Source organism: Lepisosteus oculatus, chromosome 3 (assembly GCF_040954835.1).
Source record: "Lepisosteus oculatus isolate fLepOcu1 chromosome 3, fLepOcu1.hap2, whole genome shotgun sequence".
NCBI lineage: Eukaryota > Metazoa > Chordata > Actinopteri > Semionotiformes > Lepisosteidae > Lepisosteus > Lepisosteus oculatus.
Window position 1 is genome coordinate 3,317,697 of NC_090698.1, and position 13,882 is coordinate 3,331,578.

Consider the following 13,882-nt stretch of genomic DNA (forward strand, 5'->3'; position numbering starts at 1 on the left):
ACTGGTGAAAAACACTTTTTTTTTAAGCGAAACAGCAATATCCTATTATAAGAGTGTCAGTGTTGCACATAGCAAGCCATGAAAAAAGAAAACTGAAATAATGTAATCAAATTTTAATTCCAGGGTTTCTTTTTTGAGAACAGCTACAAGTATAATACTCTGAGGAAAGTTAGATTCCAGGGTATACTTCACAGAGCCATCAACTATGACACAACAACAACATTAATAAAAATAATAACTATTCTTATTCAAACTTTTATTAACTTTATTTTATATAACACCTTTAGAAGCAACTACTGTACTTACTGTAGAGCTCTTTATGGTAATAGAACAAAGGTAACAAGAATAAGTGATCACAATTTAGGGTTTAGAAAGCAGAACAAGATGCAATATGTGCATCTTGCATCTTGTTCTGCTTTCTAAACCCTAATTTTGTGTAGACACAGAACAAACTAAGTAAAAGTCCTTTTGAAGAACAAAGTTTTAACTCTCTCTGATATAATTGGGGACAGACTTCCAGAGCATTGTAGTGTAGCAAAAGAAGGCCTTGTCACCTGTAATATACAGATGAGCTTGGGGGACAAACAGGAAACTGGAACCAGATGAATGAAGGTTGCAAGGTGAAGGGTAGCAAGATAGTAACTTAGACAGGTAGTCAGGTGCCAAGCCATGAAGGGCCTTATACTGTATGTGAGTATGAGGATTTTGAAGTTGACACGAAACCTGACAGGAAGCCAGTGCAAGGACTCCAGGACAGGAGTAATTACATGTGATCCGGTCAGGATTCTGGTGAATTGTGGGCATGAAGGCTTGTTTAGTGTCAATTTAAGATACTCCTGCAAGTAGGGTGTTGAAGCAACTGAAAGATTGACCAGCTTTTCAGCTAAAGTCAGGGACAACATACAGGAGGACATAGTCTAGCAATATTTATGAGATGGAAGGATGATGTTTTTTAAAGTTATTTAAAATGTTTCTTTAAGATCCCAGAATCCCAAACACTGTTTGTAAGGGAACAAACCAACAACACTGGCTGCTGAAATATACTGGCTCACATTTGTTATTGAAGTTGGAGAGTTCCCTCTCACCTTAAGTATAGCCCTATATATAAATCTACATATCTTCCAAATGTATTTTCACATCAAAAAAGACCAAATGCAGTCAAAATGACATGCACAAATTACAACTCTGAAGTCTAATTATTAATGTAAATTATTATTATTTATTATTATTTTAAAAATAAAAAGTAATAATAGAGTTTTCAAAATCTACAGTTTTATTTAATACTCAGAAATGGTGGCAACCTTTTGCCTGAAAGCTATGGGGATTCCAGCATGCGTTCTTAAAAATAATAATAATTAAAAGGATTAAGTTTTAATTAAATTGAAGTTGAGAATTGTTGACTTTGCTGAGCCTCACAAGATTGTCTGTATGTTGGCATGGACTAGACAAAAGAAAAAAAGAAAATAAATAGAGCTGACAAGGAAATAAGTCACAGATCTCTGCACATGACACAACTCACTTCTAATGCAAGTGGGTAACTGAATTCCTGAAACACTTGTCAAAACTAGTATCCCCTGCTTGGGTAACTGTTTCCAGTAATCATTACAAATTGCAAAAAAAAAGTTTGATGAACTCCAAAAACTGCTGTTTCAGTTGATAGCGTAAAGGCCATTGTCACGGTCGACATCCCCACCTCCAGAGGGCGCTCTAATCCTCTCTAGATAGTCCTTTTAATTATTACTTCCTGGTGTGTCTAGTTAAGTCTCTTATTTAAGTTTTCTTCACCGCCCAGCCTTCGGGGCTCAGTTCTGGAGAATGGTTGTCACATGGTTACCACCAGGCTTCACAGGGAAGTCCGAGGGCATAGGCCAGTAGTCACCCTAACCATCTGAGCCCGGGGCCTGGGACTAAGCCTCGTATTCCTGGTGCTTGTTTTTCATGCGTCTGTTCCTGTTTTGTCTCCGGATGGATTTCCCGACAATGGACATATGGACTGTTTCCTGATTCTCCTGTGGACCTCCCTGGATTTTTTGCAATGGATACCCACCCTTCACTTCTGCACGGACTTGCCTATCATCACTGTGAGCACCAATAAACCTTGTGTGTCTTCCCTCGACTCTGTTCCCTATTCCTTTCCGGATTTGCTGCCTCGCATAGGGTCTTAAAATAATCTTTCCACGGAAGCCTCACCTGGCAACAGTGACAGCCAAATTCTTGCAGGTTAAAATCATGACTCCCTGGATTCAGATTTCTTCGTGTATAGACCTGATTTTTACAGTTTTATTTGTAACAGAACTCGGTCAGCCTTACAACGGGGCCGGTTACAGTATGAACTGGGACCTTCTGCAGCAGACCCGGGGACAGAATATCACACAACTATTTAAAGAGGAAAATGGAGAAGCATGATATACTGTACTGTAAACAGCTGCCTAGGCAGAACAACCTGGTTTTTATGTTAGAAATTACTTTTCTGCTTTAGTCATTCTCGTGTAATTAGTTCTGATTTGCTAGTATATGGTGTAAGAAAGCTAATATAGAGTAATACAGAATAACGATGGAGAAAAATACACACAGAATTTAAAACAGACACAATAAGAGAGCACATGAAGACCTGTTACTCAAGCCCTTTTTGAAAACAGATGTTTAGGATTGGAATTTTTCTCCTAACTCTCTACAACTGAATTGTTAAATTACAAGACGGCCAATACATGTTTGACTGCCTGACTTGACAGCAGGGGTTACTAAACTCCATGATCATGAAAAGACTTCCAAAACGTAGTGATAACTGGGCTGGGTGTGAGTTGTGGTAAAGACCCTCTGCTAGGCTGGAATAACTTCCCTCAGTTAGGTTCTCTTTTCTTGAGCCATGTCTCATTGTTCAGGTGTCGGTGCCTCACAGTAAATCCCCTCCCCCCCGCCCCCAATGCATCCTACCTCTTTTGCCAAAGAGGGAGAGTGGGAATCCGCCAGCTGGCACAGAACACAGAGCGGTGGCCTGTTGAAATACTGTTTTTCCAGCCTGAAGTAGAAACAATATTAATGATCACTTACACTTATATAGCACGTTTCTGGACACTCCACTCAAAGCGCTTTACAGGTAATGGGGATCCCCTCCACCCCCACCTGTGCAGCAATGGCAGCCATAGTGCACCAGTACTCTCCCCACACACCAGATCTCACCAGATGGGGATTGTGAAGAGGCCATGATTGGTAAAGGCCTTTTTACAGTATAGTGTCCCCATCACTATACTGGGGCATTAGGACCCACATAGACTGCAGGGTGAGCGCCCCCTGCTGGCCCCTCTAATACCTCTTCCAGCAGCAACCTTAGCTTTCCCAGGAGTCTCCCATCCAGATACTGACCAGTATCAGTGGGTTGCCAGTTGTGAGTTGCAGGGTGATGCAGTATAACTGCTGGCTAGCCATATCACCATGTTAGCTGGCTTGCCATCAGCCGTAACAGCAGATACCAAGCCATCAGTGGAGAGAGTAATATCTCTTGTCTTGCCTAATAATTCAGGACAACAGTGAAAAACTGATTGAAAAATTAGCGCAGATGGAGACTGGAAAAAAAGCAGCTACCGTATCAAATGTCTGAAGGGTCTGTGAGCTTGTAATCCACCACCTTTGGTGAGCACTGCTGCGATTGGCCCAGTCCGTACTGATTAAATTCAGGTTTTTATTATATTCAGATTGCTTCAAAGAATCAAGCTGCTAGTTTGAATTGAAAATAGTCTGCAATATGCCTGAATGTAATGGAGCCCTTTCAAGTTCAACTAAGAGCCGCTTAGAACAGTTTATTGAGCACAGTACGCCTGAAATTATTTAGAAAGGTGGCACTACAGGGCAGGTATTTATGTTGACAAATCATTCATGCCTTCTAGGGGAAAATATAAGGTTGCTTTTTTGGAAAAACAATAAATACGTCATACATGTGAGGGTACTTAGTTAAAAAGGTAGACTTTCTGTTAAGTGGCGGTAAATTTGAACTGTACAATGCAATAGTAAGAGTGCAGTAGCAAAAATCTCTGCTCTAGTATCACTTGAGATCTCAAAGGAATGTCCTGCTCTGACAAGCTAAAGGGACTGAATATCTCTGAACAGAACAGAGACCTGCAAAGGGATTCGATTCAAGTGTCCAAAATGCAAAAAGGCATTGACAAAGTCAACCCAAGGGACCCAGAAACAATAGACAACACAAATGTGAGGCACATTTTACACAAAGGGTTGTGGGAGTCTGGAACAAGCTACAATGTCAAAAGCATTACTCTGACTTCTTTCAGCAAAGGGCAGAATCACATCCACAGAATGCCTTCTTCTAAATTTGCCACCTTTCATATTTTCTTACCGAATATAGATTACAAAGACGTTATGTCATACACCTAACTAAGTCTTACTGTTGGCAACCTGAGTTTTGATCACTGAAAATTTATTTCTCAGGTTTCTCAAAGAAACAAATTCCGTAATAACACTGAAGTATGAACGGGAGCAGAAGTAGAAATGTCCTTGTCACGACTGTAGTCCCTCCTCGTTAAGGGCGCTCCGGCTCTTTCACTTTGGACCTAATTTTGTGCACCTGCCCCTTGTTCCAGCCTCCTTCCCGTCCTCCTTAAAAGCCAGACACTCAGTCAGTTTGGGGTTCTGCATCTGATTCCCATATCGTGTGAGCCCGGGACCTGTATTTGCCTGCCTCCATTATGTTTTTAACTTTCTGTTCCTGCTTCCGTTCCCCCCAGCCGGTTCCGACCCGGTTCTTGTTTCTAACCTGTCTGTTCTCGGATGGACCGCCCGGCTTTGGACTTTGCCCGTCTTTGGATTCCCCGTCTGGATTACTACTGGATTGTTTGCCTCGGCCACACCTCCCCCGAACACCAGTGCACTTTGGACACGCCCCCCCGTATTCATTCCTGATTCCTGCATGACTTTTTCCTAGTGTTTCCTCACTCCAGTCCGGATTGTGTCGTCTGCATAGGGTCTGGAAAGAACTGTTCCGTTACAGTCCTTTTTAAGAGTTCTGTTATTTGTCTGAAAATTAAGAACATAAATCTTCTTGGCATACATAAAGGTCACCATTATTTAAACTACAAGCAAAAATCAACCTGGTAAAAAGCACAAGGCTAATATTTACTGAACCAGCATGCCAGTCAGTCATCTCTTAATTCTACAGCACTTCCGCTTCCACAGATCATGGCTCTTTGCTGTGACCTACACAAAGGCAACACAAAATATTTTGTTCTTATACTGTATACAGTATATTTGTATTGGATTTTTTTCTTATGTTTTGAGGAAAGAAAACTACAAAGCTAATTCAATCACTATGAGTTAAAAGAGAAAAAAACTGCTGGAAGGCATAATTACTATCATGAACATTTACAGCAAGATGAGCCACACGTAAGACATCTTAACAGCACAAAATACATCTACTGCACATGCAGCACTTTTATTTCTCCCAATCTGGCGTCTAACCAAAGTCACAACATTGTGATTGCAATCTGGCAGCAGGTCTGATATGACGTCACAAAATAAACTCGTTCCCAGGTCCGAAATTGATAGATTAAATTTGAAAACAGAAAAATTGAATGAAAAACACAATTACTTCTTTGAACTGAGGCGTATCTACACACTACTTATACGAAAATGGTTTTCAGTGAAACTTTTGCCAAAATAAGAAAACCTCTTGATAGTTTTATATCAACAACCATGTTGAATTAGGTTGTCAAAATAACTGCAAATAACAGTGAATCACAGCCATCAAGAAGTGCCTTTTCTCTTCGAATTCAAGGCAGGCAAGATGATAAAAGACATTCCAAATGAACACAGAGGTTAGTCCTTTTGGGTGTTAGGGAAAATAATTTCTTTTCAACCATATTTTTTCTTATTGTTGCGGTTACAGCATAAATATATCATTGGACCAAAAGATCGAGCCATACAGGAAGAGTGATGGAGGGACAGAGGGGAACTAAGTGACTACTGTAGCTAGCTCGCTGGATGGAGCTTGTATACCAGGCTGTTATAGTTAGACATTTAGTAGGGGCCATTGACATCACACTCAGTGCAGGTGTTCAGTTCATAAATGTAGTCACTCTATCTTAGAAACCATATAAATATCTAAAAACACCTGAAAACCTCAAAATTAAGTTGTATATCTCGAGACGCATTAACATGAAATCCTTTCTACTGCAGGGATGCAGTGTAGAGGCAGCTTTTCATCTGCTGTATCTGTAATGAAAATAGGACTCAGGAATTTTTCATGTGGGACTGCAGGGAGTATTGAAGTGGGGTTCCACTATCCCAAAACATTCCAGATCGAGTGGATGAGCAGTGCAATTGAGGATCCCTTTCTCTGATAATTTGTCTTCAAGGGACACAGACCAAAACAAAAACCCCAACCTAATATATGTTTATCACACAGATGTGCTACACACACACGGGGAGATCCATCCAATTAATCACATCTGGAAAGAAAGAAAATTCACCAGATTTTGCTTCTTTAGCTCTTACGTCTTTAAAAATGATCAACGTCTCCTCTTTTTTCATCATTCTGTTGTGCCTGCTTCACAACTTATTTGCTTATTTAAAATGCATATTACGAAGAGTCTTTTTCATTTACAACTGTTTGGAGCACAGTAATGTTTCACTCCACTCTGGTGCAGATTTGAATTATTTTGAAGAGTCAAACACAGCGACACCGCTAAAAGCTTCAGGCTACAATAGACATATTTTGCACATTTAACTGAAAATTGCATGTTACCCACAGTGCACATCTCAGGACATCCTTGTGCAGGCTCTAACCATCTTTCCTAGCCTTCACCATCCGGGAGATATGATTCAGTTGAAATCTGATTCACTGAAGATCACATTTGCTTCATAGCAACTTCATATATATTAATAGATTTGTCTGGCGCTTTTTTTCCAAAAGGAACATACATTTACACCCTTTGGCACAGCTGGGGATTTCACTGATCAATTCGGCTGAAGTGTTTGAACGTAACCTTCCACTTACAAGACCAGATCCATGCCCACTGCTCATGACCCACTGAACAGAAAGGTCAGACGTTTAAGGGACACAGCACTGGATCAAACCCACAGTCCATCCGCAGCCTGCAGTTGGGGAAGCTGTTCTAGACATGAGGAGCTTCTAGGAGTGCAGGAGAGTGGATGTGGGGATCTGATCCTTGGTCTGTGAGTTTACCTCAGGTGTCCTATAGCTCATGCTCAAGAAGCATAGCTGTCAAAGTGCTCCATGCAGCCCAAATGGATTACAGATCATTCTCGCAGACAAGGAAGCCTATCTTAAGGCCTAAAGCCCTGAAACATGCAGATGAGATATCGAGTCAAGAAGAAAACATTTCCATCCCAGAGTCCATTAAATTTCCAGATTTAACCAGGAGGAAAACATACAGTAAATTGCGAGGTTGGAAGTGTGTGCTGCCGCAGTGATTCAATTAAGCGTCTGGTGCAGTAGTCAGCAAAATGCCCTCCTAAAAGAGCTCTGGTGGGGGGTGCAGTCTAAAAGCCACCGATTCTGCCAGCGCTGCATTCAGCCAATGAAGGATAATAAATACACAGGTATAGCTGCTGAACCTGCCGATATCCTCCTGAGCTCAAGACTCATTTTTCACACACACACACACCTCGACTGCAGATCAACCTATTAAACACAGAGCCTTCCGACGGCAGTGAGAGTTAAACATTCATCGCCTGCACCCCCTGAAGGCTTTGATGCAAATGAGGCTGAGCTGGAACAATTCCTTTTCATGGAGTCAGCAACATCTCATCATTTTACTGTACGGCACCGAAGGAGGGGTTGTGGGGACTTGTGCGCGTCTGTGCGATCTCCTAAAATCACAGCAGAATTGAACTATCAAAAAGATCACCTGTTTTTTTTTTAGAAATAAGAACGACAAGGAAGTCGGCAAGTCGTGGTTGAAGAAAGACTTGGAATAAATGTTATGCTGGCATTACTGCAGCTCAAAAAAAAAAATCCTCTCTTTGAATTACCATGATCGCAATCCCAAAGGAGGGTAGATCTTCGAGCCATTACTGTAATAATAATAGTTTACAGCTGCCCAGTCAGCACTGCCTCAGAGTGCTTTGTTATCTGCAAGGTAACAAAGCACTCCTGATAGCTGTTTATTTTTGTGACTTGGCCTTACTGTATTCTGCTCAGTTACAATATGGGAATATTTGCTGCGTAGAGCAGTAAGATAACAGATATGGCCACAAAGGCTATGTTAGGTAGAATAATAAACACTTTAAGCTGGTGGATTTTTTAAAATTGCAAACAAAGATGTCGATCCAAGAATGGATTTTGATATGTGGAAGCGTAAGCATAGCTTGTTAAACTGTGCTCTTTGGCAGTATTTCCGTTTTCTTACTGATAGACTGCAGTCTCGTCAGAACCTCAGGAATTTCGCATTTTAATCCTCAAGTCTGACAACTGTCACACTTCCCCCCAGCTCCCTCATGATGGAACTGGGTGATTGCAGGGAAATGTGCTCCTGCCAGTGCCTACATTTGCCAGACCGCCGCATTAGGCTGCCGTACAATGGGAAGAAAAGACCCATTTCGTTTCTAATCACCTTGATTGCGAGCGGATGGTGTTTAATAACCTCCAGTAACGTTCCCACTTAAAAAAAAAAGTTTGATTAGCATGCACAAAAGCAGGTGTTAGTTTAAAATGTATCAATTGTTAATTATGCACGAACACCACTGTAGCACTAATGACAGAAAAATAATCGAAAAGTAAAATAAAATAAAGCAAAGTGCTAAACCTTTTGGTAATTTGCTTAAATACAGTAACGTATGTTTACAAAGCAAGCATTTGCAATTTAAAACACCATCTAAATTTGTGTTTGTGCCTTTATAACCATTTGCAATTTAAATCCTAACATTACTTATTATCGAAAACCACTCTCCACATTGAAGTAGAGGTATTTTGTTCTAGCTGATTTGCAAAGCAAATTGCTTTTTCTTTCACTTTTCATGAAAATTAACTTCTTTGTGTTTCATTTACTTGGTTTACAAGCAACATTAGCCTAAATGTATATCAGTCAAAGCCAATTCACGGGGAATTAAAGTTGAGATAACAGAGCTGGGTCGAAATAAGACCAGAAAGCGTAATTTGCTTTGACGATTGCCGCAAAATACTGTAATGCAAGAACAAAAAACATAGGGCATAACTGCAAACACTCAAACCACCTTGTTTGTTCCTTAAGCTTATTTGGAAGTACCTTTTATTATAATCTAATTTATGGAGCAGCCATATCACCCTGCAGCTCACAACTGACAGTCCACTACAGCTCAGCAGGCGTGAGCCTGGTCAGTACCTAGAGGGGAGACTCCTGTTGAAAGCTAAGGCTGCTGCTGGAAGAGGTGTTAGTGGGGCCTGCAGGGGGTGCTCACCTGATGCCCCAGTATAGTGATGGGGACACTATACTGTCGCAACGCTCCCTGGAAAGCGAAGAGCATGACAAGGAAAGGTGACATGGACATCCACTCCAAACAGATGAGCTGCACAAAGTACAACCGTCATCAAAGGACAACCATCAGTCTTGTTTAAGATGAGTGGCATTTTAAAATTGGCAAAGACAAATGTAAAATATACCTCACTCAAATAACTAAATTATTGAAAAATCTGCATCTGGTGCATTCGAATCACATTTGTTTCAAACATTTCTAATTATGCACAAGAGCGAAGAGTTAACCCCACCTAACAGACTAACTCTCTTGCTGGAATAGTGCTACTTTTTCACTGTAGATGTTTTCTCTTAATACTACAAGCACTGGAGCAGAAAGATGCTCTAAATCTGTTCCAAGGCTTTAGGGCACTAAAGGGCAGTTGTGTGGAGCTGTGGTTAGGTTCCTTGTCTCAGATAAGGATTTGTGGGTCTAGGGTCTTATGTTATTTTTCCCCAGTCTGCAGAGTTAATTAAACAGTTAACCTTGTTTTCTTAAAGTTTTTTTTTTTACGGTTGATTATTGAAGTTGTTCAGGTAACGTTAAAAGTGCATCTCCTGCAACTATGTAGACAGCTCAAGTGGAATAAAGTCCAGAAGACACTGGGTCTCCTGGTTTATATATTTTTTAGTTCTCCGTATAAAATATAGCAGATGAAAAAGTGAAGCATTCCAAGAGGACATTATATTTGCAGTTTAAAAAGCTTTATATAAAATGAACTTGTATCAGGGGCCAAGGTGTAAACAATAAGGCTCATACTGTACCTTTAGGTTTGGGGAAAATGTCAAAATCCCATGCCCAGAGAGGCTCAGATATAGATCACGGAAATGCTCAGTTGACACCCCAGGTAGGGTTAGGGTTAGCATTCACGCACTATACAGACAATTTTTAAGCTCAGCGCTGGATTTTGGGGCCCAAGTCAGTTTTAGGATGAGTGGTTTTTTAGTGCTTTCTCAATTTTTTTTTTCAGAAACTCTCTGGTGCCTGGATGTCTCAGTGCACCACGCGGTAGTTGTATCCTGAAAGTGAGTCGGTGGGATAAAAAATTTTCACCAAGCATTTTTGAATCTCATTTAATTGCAAAAGCTTTGATCAATGCTCCTGATTTTTTCCCACTCATAGCTTTTGGTTTGGGAAACATGTCAAAATCCGATGCCCAGAGAGGCTCAGATACACTGTATATTAAATGAATATACAGAGCCTATGGCTAATATAACACTTCAAACTTTATATTCATATCTTTACATTATTCATAATTTAGTATCTTCCCTTTAGTCTTTTTAGCTGTTCAATAGAACAACATGTAACTACAGTACCTATTTGTAATTAAGTAATGGCAGGAATAAGGACATACCTTTTAAAAAAAAAACACAAGCAAGTTTAATTAAAATGTATTTCATGATCCTTTTTCTGCTCTGACAGCTATAGGAAAGTTTTAACTGCTGTCTCAGTGTATCTAATGTCAAATTACTCTATCAGATGCTCCCCATGAACACAGAAAAGGGGTGCTGAGTTTGAAGCTTGTTAATGTAAACTTTAATGAAATTTCTAATGCCACAAAGAAAAGACTAATTACCTTGTTATTAACATCTAATTATATACTGTGCCTATTAGCCCCCCAGCAACTGCAGCAGACTGTCTGGCTTTGATTAAGTGAATGCTCAGAGACTCCGAGGAAAATAAACTTTTAATTAATTCACTGCCAAAGGTAGAATGAGCATCAGTTTGTCCTCTCGGCCAAATGCTTGTCACCAGGGCTAAAAGACTGCTAATCCATTAAAAAAGAAACCACAGTCTCTTGACAATGCAGGAAAACACAGATAATAACACAGTACATCCGCAACATTAATAAATTGTCTGTTGGAGGGCTGATATTTAACCAAAGTTGGGAAAACCCTTCGGCATGTTTTTTTGACTGAAGAAATTTACTTTTCCCTCAGCTCCAGCTGCAGCAGTCTGCAAAAATGTGGATGCTGAAGCATATTCAGTGGCCAATCCTCTCAATTGCTGAGTACAGGAGTTTCACGAGTGTTGAAGAAGTAGGACATCGTCTGCATTTCGTGGGTCTTCTCCAGCTCAGTGAGCTGAGGCAACTGCAGGAGCTTTTCAGGTGTGCTGTGAATACAGAAGGGCCCAGCAGATGGAACCATGGGTATAAGACAAAGTTTATTTTTGTGACAACAAAACTGCATAATTATAATAGGAGCAGAATGTATCATTGTTTACATGCTGATAACTGTTCAAGGGCCATGGGTTGCCAGCAAGTCGTTTCTGTTCTTTCCCAGATGAACCCCTATCGGCCATTAGAGTACAATTAGCAGCCTGCTGAATTACCAAACTTAACTGAACTTGCATTGAATGCAAAACAAAGTTTCAGTGTAGTCTACAAATTTCCTCGGTATTTACTGAAGCTAAAGAATTAACCTCTTTGGTCCTCTGTTTCTTTGGACAATTGCAGAATTAAAGCCTCTTAGCCCAGAAAAAGTACTGTACATTAGAGCTAGAAATCTGTATTATGTGAACATGAGCTTTTTTGTTTACAGTATGTCACCAAATCAGGAGATCAACCCCACATCTCCTGAAAGGAGCACAAATCTCGCAATCAGCTTTAATTTTGTTAAATGTCATCCTGTTTTTGCTTAATGTTACCAGCATGAGATCATTAGTCTTTGTCAATCATGAGCGCAAGCAAATTCATAGACTGCTTCAGGAGCAGGAGTTTGTCACTGGCAGCACATTGTTCTGTCTATAATTTATGCATCTACAGGACAAGCTATGAGTCATGCTCTACGGATCGCTTTTGGACGTGCGGAACAATCTGGAGGCAGAGGAGGCACAAATCCGACAAAAACGGACATGGACTTGAAATGATGTACTGAGGAGCCTCGCTGTTTGTCTGGTCAAGCTCACAAGGCTGGAATTAAACTAATTCCTTGAATCAAAGCTCCACTTACACCCATGGCATAGAGATGACTCACTGCTCATCTCTCCACTATGAGTAAGCCACCAATCCAGGAAAATCAGCTGTCAAAGCAAAGCACAATTATCAACACAGCTGTCCACACCTCCCGGCCGGGGTGAACAATCTAATATCATTCTTGCAAACACTCCACACATTAAGAATGTGGCATTTCAGTTGTATTAAACATATGCATACATTTTATATTGAATGGGTGATGCATATAGTACAGACGTCTGCTTGTATCCCTAACAAAAATGCCGCATTTATTATGGGCCATGCTGTATTCTGGCACCAAGAAGTGAGCAACTTATATCCTTGATATTCAACAAGGGTTTCCATCCAAAAGCATATCTCTCTAGTTCTTCATGTAACTTTTCTTTTTGATGTTGTCAATATTAGGTACAGTAAGATCACTTTATTGGCCATATACAATTTCTTGTATTAGGAATTTGTCTTTTTCACATACCCCAGCATGCTCTCCATGAGACACACTCCAGGAGACAGGGAGAGAAGCTTAGGGTCAGAGCACAGGGTCAGGCATTTATACAGCACCCCTGGAGCAGCTGGGGTTAAGGGTCTTGCTCAGGAGCCCAACGGAGTAGGATTCCTCTGCCGGCCACGGGATACAAACCAGCAACCTTCCAGCCACAGGCGCAGATCCTCAGCCACAGAGCCACCACACACCCTGTTTACTTCTGTAATCAGAGGCTTGGATATGTATGAAGGAAAAGTGAGTATTATACATTTACACAGCTAGTCATCCATCTTCATTCGTGTGTGTTAGGGGGACGGCTTCCCTAATCTTGATTGATGCTGTTCGATGTCACTACAAACTTTGCTGTGTAATATTGTTTTTTATCAAGTGTGGCACCACAACATTCATAATCATGCAAACCCAGAGCTCTGTTGTACCTGAGAAAATATTTCCGATTATTCCTTTTCCAGAAAATCTGTGATTTAACTCAATATGGTGCCAGAATAAAAAAAATGTTATAGATTCTCATACACCTCAGGAAAGCACTGTACCACAATTACTACATTTTCAATACTTTCTTGGAATTGGAATTGAAATTGAAATTGGAATTTAGTAGCACAAACACTTGTGCTCAATGCACTGAAGTTACTACAGACCAGGTTCAACTAAAAAACCTCAATGCTTGTTTAAAAAAAAAACAACAGATTTCTGTTCCCCCTTGTGCTCTGTCTGGGGCTAATCTGAGCAGCCGTAATGCACTTTTGTTTGATTGAAGACTGACTACTGTATGTCCCAGACAGGAAGATTTCTGGGAGGAAGGTTTCATATTAACCCTCCCATGCCAAGTATCTTCCTGTCAAAATGTTTCTTTAAGAACTGGTTGTGACTGGAGTGTCATCAATTTGTTTCATGTCTAATGAGGTTAGTTGATTTCAGGAATGGGGCTCTGTAGAATACAAAACGCAGTCTTCAAAAATGACAACAGA

At 40.5% G+C, this 13,882-nt stretch overlaps 1 long non-coding RNA gene across 1 annotated transcript; it reads right to left on the reverse strand.

Annotated features, from left to right (window-relative positions):
- Window positions 1–11,130: 11,130 nt before the first annotated feature.
- On the reverse strand, window positions 11,131–13,377 carry LOC138237815 (uncharacterized). Its single transcript, XR_011189135.1, has 3 exons — window positions 12,888–13,377; window positions 12,414–12,483; window positions 11,131–11,574 (listed from the first exon to the last, which is right to left on the reverse strand). It is a non-coding gene; the product is annotated as an uncharacterized lncRNA (long non-coding RNA).
- Between the last annotated feature and the right edge of the window lie 505 nt (window positions 13,378–13,882).